The following is a 6,100-nucleotide window of genomic DNA, read 5'->3' as shown; positions in this document are numbered from 1 at the left end:
GATAAAGGAAGACGAGGACCCTCGTGATCTCTATCGGAGGGTGACTGCTATTCCTGTGGCACTCAAGGATCATGGGAGCAAGGATGTGGATGATACATGGGTCAAGCGCAAGTTTCTCAAAGCCATCATGCCTTTCAACAAAGCCATGTCATCTGTCATTCATCAGTGGCCAAACTTCCACTCCTTGTCTTCCAGTGAGGTGTTGGATGAATTCATTGCAATGTCAATCATGAACGAAACAGCCGACAATGCACTTGCTCGTGTTCGCTCAAAGACAACTTCACCCAACCTTGCACTAAAAGCAAAAGCAATGTTTGAAGAAGAAGAAGAGGATGAGGAAGAGGAAAGTTGCCCTGAAGACACAAAGTATGCCTATCATGAGCACATGGCTCTTGTGTCAAGGAAATTCTGGGGCAACAAGAGGAACTCAAGACCCACCTTCACCAAGAACAACTCGAGTGGTTTCAAACCCAAGCAACGAGTGAGGACATGTTATAACTGTGGTAACGTGAGCCACTTCGTGGCCGAATGTCCCTATGAGAAAAGGGAAGACAACGGGGTCAAGCTCATTCGCAAAGACAAAACCAAATCATTTCCAATCAAGAACAACTTTGTGAAGAAACCCCCCCCCCCAAAAGGGATGGTGGCCCTTGAAGAGTACCCTTCCGATGATGATGATGATGATGATGATGCAGTGGCAACGGCAACTGTTGCTATTGCCACTACCTCTCCCCAGAAGGTGTCTCTCTTCAATGCCCCCAACGAGAACCACATCACCAAGTGCCTCATGGCAAAAGGTATCAATCAGGTAACTCCCAACATTAAGACCAACATCGCTACTGCTCCTTCATTGTTAAATTGTGTTGATGATAGTGATGTTGGGGAACTTAATGAGCATGATTTTGACAAGTTCCTGTGCACTATTAAGGGAGAATCCAAGAAGCACTTTGTTGCTCTCTTGGAACAACTGGGTGAGGCCACTGACCTCATTGAGTCTCATGAGGAGACCATCTCTGAGCTTCAGGGAGACAGTCATGACTATGCCGATGAAATTGTTGAATTATATATTGCTCTAGAAAAGGAGCGCACTCTTCGTTTGGCTCTTGAGGAGTCATATAACGATGACTACGCTAAAATGCAAAAGAAACTTGATCATGATGTCATTCTTACTCGTATGCTTAAGTCTGAAAAGCATGCTCTTGGGGTTGGCCATGACAGACTCAAAGTGGAGTTTGACACACTTGACAAGGCCCACAAGGTCTTGAAAGGTGTTCATTTCTCTCTGAAAGAGTCTCATGATCAACTCCAAGCAAAGCTTACCAAGGAGATCTCTACTTGTCCTCCCTTTGTGTTAATTGATAATGCTTGTGCAACTAATCCCTGTTGTGAGCATGTACATCTTGTGGAGGAAAATGCCAAGTTAATGGAGAAACTTGAGAAGGGCCTTGTGGCATGCATACAAGGTGAGAAGAGCCTGAACGATCTCTTGAGCACTCAAAAAGGTGTTGTAGGGAAGGAGGGACTTGGACTTACCTCCAAGTCAAAAGGTAAAAGGAGAAACAGGAACAAACGATCTCCTACCCTCATGGACATCTTTGTCAAAGAGGGTGAGGGGACTCAGAAGGTGAACAGGAACAAGATGGACTATGGAAACCACAAGAAGGGCAACACCATTCCTACTAACACAGCCGACAAACCCAATTCTTCTTATATCTTATGTCGTGCTAGTGATGGGCATGTTTATGCCAGATTTGTTGGTTCCTACGATGAGTACATTGAATGGGCTATCTGGGTTCCTAAGACCCTTGTCTCTAACATGAAAGGACGCATTAAAAAATGGGTACCTAAAGCAAAGCCTTGATCTATTGCAGGAGTTTGCTTCCGGTGGGGTGTCATGGTTGCTCGATAGTGGAGCAACAAATCATATGACCGGAAGCAAGGACTTAGTGGTGGATGTGCATCCTTCTCCATCTATGCCCACCCATGTCCAATTCGCCGATGCATCCTCGTCAAAGGTATTGGGATTTGGTAAGGTGGTCGTCTCTCAAGATTTATCTATTGAGAAGGTCATGCTTGTTGAGTCACTTGCCTACAATTTACTTTCGGTTCGTCAACTTGCAATTATGGGTTTTTCCACATTCTTTAATCTTGATACTGTGGTCCTCCTGTGGAGCAAGACTCTTAAAGTAGCCTATGTTGGATATGTCGAAAATGGTCTTTATGTGGTGAACTTCTCAAAGCGACCCACTAAGACCGCGACGTGTTTAATGGCTAAAGTTGATGTGGGGTGGCTTTGGCATCGCCGTTTAGCTCATGTCAATATGAGATCTTTGCAAAGTCTTCTAACAGGGGACCATATCCGTGGACTAACAAATGTGAGTTTTGCTAAAGATCGTGTTTGCAGTGCCTGCATTGAAGGAAAGATTCATGAAACTGCTCATCGTCCAACGACTCTCATCTACACTAAGAGGCCATTGGAGCTCCTCCATATGGATCTGTTTGGCCCTCCATCATTTGATAGTCTTGGAGGCAGAAAGTACTGCTTGGTGATTGTTGACGACTACTCAAGATACACCTGGGTATATTTCTTCAAAAGGAAGAGTGAAACTCAACAAACTGTCATCAACTTTGCTAATGAAGCTCAACGTCAACATGAAGCAAAGATCTTGATGATTAGAAGTGACAACGGCACCGAGTTCAAGAACTACACCTTGGATGAGTTTCTAGGTGATGAGGGAATAAAACATCAATATTCAGCACCATATACCCCTCAACAAAACGGCGTGGCAGAAAGGAAGAACCGGACCTTGATAGACGCTGCAAGAACAATGATGGCGGAATTCAAATATCCATATAACTTTTGGGCAGAGGCCATCAACATAGCATGTCATGCGTCCAATCGGCTCTATATCCGCAAAGGCTTGAACAAGACTCCTTATGAGATTCTAACTGGAAACAAACCCAATCTCAAGTACTTCCGGGTATTCGGTTGTAAGTGTTTCATTCTCAAGAAAGGTCCACGTTTAGCTAAATTTGATTCTAGAGCTCATGAGGGCATCTTTGTTGGTTATGCTACAAACTCTCATGCTTACCGTGTCCTCAACAAGTCCACTGGACTCATTGAGGAGACGTGTAACGTGGAGTTTGATGAAAATAATGGCTCCCAAGTGGAGCAAAGTGGTATTTGTGATATAGGTGATGAAATTGCTCCCCAAGCCATAAGAAGAATGGGGATTGGTCAAATACTCCCCATTGAGGAACCCCTTGTGGCCGAAGGAGAAGGACAATGCTCTACTCAAGTGGATCCATCACCTCCACAAGCCCCACACGCTTCCGATGAACAAAGAGAAGACTCTCAACAAAATGAACAAGCTCAAGGTCAAGATAAATTGCCCAACAACGATGATGTGTCTCATGATATTCAAGCACTCACCCAAGACTTCATATCGGCTCATGATCAAGACCAAGTGCAACCACGAGATCCAGACCAAGTAGAAGCACAAGATCAAGAGCAAGAGCAACCACAAATACAAGATCAAACTAGTGAACCTGCTCAAGTCGAAAGTCAAGATGATCACGATACTGTCTCACAATTCCCTTCTGTAGCACCAACACCCAGTGCCAAGGGAGGCTCAATACGCAAGGGCAAGCAAAGTAAACAAGTCGATGCTCCCCCGCTATCCAATGAAGAACTCTTGGAGCATCGAGCAACCAAGATTACGAACAAGCTGAGAGTCAAGTCACATCTTATGAAGAATGTACTTGGCAGTTTAAAAAGGGGAGTATCCACCCGTCAACAGATTTGGAATTATTGTGAGCATCACGCGTTTGTTTCGTGTTGTGAACCTCAATAGGTACAGGAAGCGCTCGATGATGAGGATTGGCTTATGGCCATGCATGAAGAACTTAACAACTTCGAGCGCAACCAAGTGTGGGATTTAGTGCCAAGGCCAACGGAGGAACATAATGTCATCAGGACCAAATGGATATTCAAGAACAAGCAAGATGCCAATGGTATTGTGATTTGAAACAAGGCAATATTGGTGGCTCAAGGCTACTCCCAAGTCGAGGGTATCGATTATGGTGAAACCTTTGCCCCTGTTGCTCGTCTAGAATCTATTTGCATGTTGCTTGCATTTGCTTCTCATCATAACTTCAAATTACAACAAATGGATGTGAAAAGTGCCTTTCTTAATGGACCGTTAAATGACTTGGTCTATGTCAAACAACCCCCGGGATTCGAACATCCCAAGCTCCCCAATCATGTGTAAAAACTTAATAAGGCATTCTATGGCCTTAAACAAGCCCCACGTGCGTGGTATGAGTATCTTACTGAGTTGTTACAAGATCATGGGTTTGAAATTGGGAAGATAGATCCCACTCTTTTTACTAAGAGGGTTAAAGGGGATTTGTTCATATGCCAACTGTATGTGGATGATATTATCTTTGGCTCTCCTAACATTTCCTTCAATGAAGAATTTGCTGCACTAATGACTGAGAAATGTGAGATGTCCATGATGGGAGAGTTGAAGTTCTTCCTCGGGTTCGAGATTAAACAAGGCCTAGAAGGGACCTTCATCAAACAAGCCAAGTACACTCAAGACATGCTCAAACGGTTCGAGCTTGAAGATGTCAAACCGATCAAGTTCCCCATGCCAACAAGATGCAAGCTTGACAGTGATCCCAATGGTAAAGCAGTGGATCAAAAGGTATATAGCTCCATGATTGGATCCCTCCTTTACCTTTGTGCATCTAGACCGGATATTATGTTGAGTGTAGGGATATGTGCACGGTTTCAATCCGCACCAAAAGAAAGTCATTATATGGCTGTTAAGCGAATCTTTTGATATTTGGCTCATACCCCCAAACTTTGGCCTTTGGTATCTCAAAGGAGCAAACTTCAATCTAGTTGGCTATTCTGACTCAGATTGGGCAGGAGATTGTGTGGAGAGGAAGTCAACTTCTGGAGGATGCCAATTCCTTGGTCGCTCATTGGTAAGTTGGTCTTCAAAGAAGCAGAATTGCGCCTCTCTATCATCCACCAAAGCTGAGTATGTGGCAGCTGCAAGTTGTTGTGCACAATTGCTATGGATGAGGCAAACTTTAAAGGATTACGGTGTCACTTGTGACAAAGTGCCTCTTCTATGTTACAATCAAAGTGCTATCAAGATTTCCCTCAACCCAGTGCAACATAGCAAAACCAAGCATATTGATATTCGCCATCACTTCATTCATGAACATATCAAGCTAGGTGATATTGAGGTTCATTTCATCCACACTGAAGAGCAACTTGCAGATATTTTCACTAAGCCCCTAGATGAAGCAAGGTTCCGGGAGTTAAGGCATGAGTTAAATATCATTGATTCAAGTAATGTGGATTGAAGCTAGGCACGTTGCACCTCACTATGCATTCTATCCTTGTCTAGATGTAGGCATGGACATAGGGGGAGTGTTGTTCTCTCAATGAACTTTTCCTCCCCCCATTATGCATAAATCGATCTAGTCTTTCACTTTAGCCATTGTCAAATGGCACTTGTGCTTCAAAGACGAGCATTGGTCATGAACCCAAGGATAATTCTTCGCGGTGTCATACCTTTGTCTCAAACATAGGTGGCCTCGGCCACCGCCCCCCCCCCCACCTTTCTCTCATATAGAAGCAAGGATATAAAATGACAAGTCAGTATATCTTCCTGGTGCTATCTGTTGGGTAACGTAGCATAAATTCAAAAAAATTCCTACGCATGTTCAGATCTTCCTATGGAGAGACCAGCAACGAGAGAGGGGTAAGAGCATCTTCGTACCTTTGAAGATCGCTAAGCGGAAGCGTTGCTAGAACGCGGTTGATGGAGTCGTACTCGCGGCGATTCCGATCTAGTGCCGAACAACGGCACCTCCGCGTTCAACACACGTGCAGCCCGGTGACGTCTCCCGCACCTTGATCCAGCAAGGAGGAGGGAGAGGTTGGGGAAGAAGTCCAGCAACACGACAGCGTGGTGTCAGTGGAGAGACGAGGTCTCCCGGCAGGGCTTCGCCAAGCGCCGGCAGAGAGGAGGAGGGAGAGGAGCAGGGCTGCGCCGAGAGAGAGATGAAACGGTGTCTC

The sequence above is a fragment of the Hordeum vulgare genome, chromosome 1H (assembly GCF_904849725.1).
Source record: "Hordeum vulgare subsp. vulgare chromosome 1H, MorexV3_pseudomolecules_assembly, whole genome shotgun sequence".
NCBI lineage: Eukaryota > Viridiplantae > Streptophyta > Magnoliopsida > Poales > Poaceae > Hordeum > Hordeum vulgare.
This window is presented reverse-complemented; position numbering follows the sequence as displayed.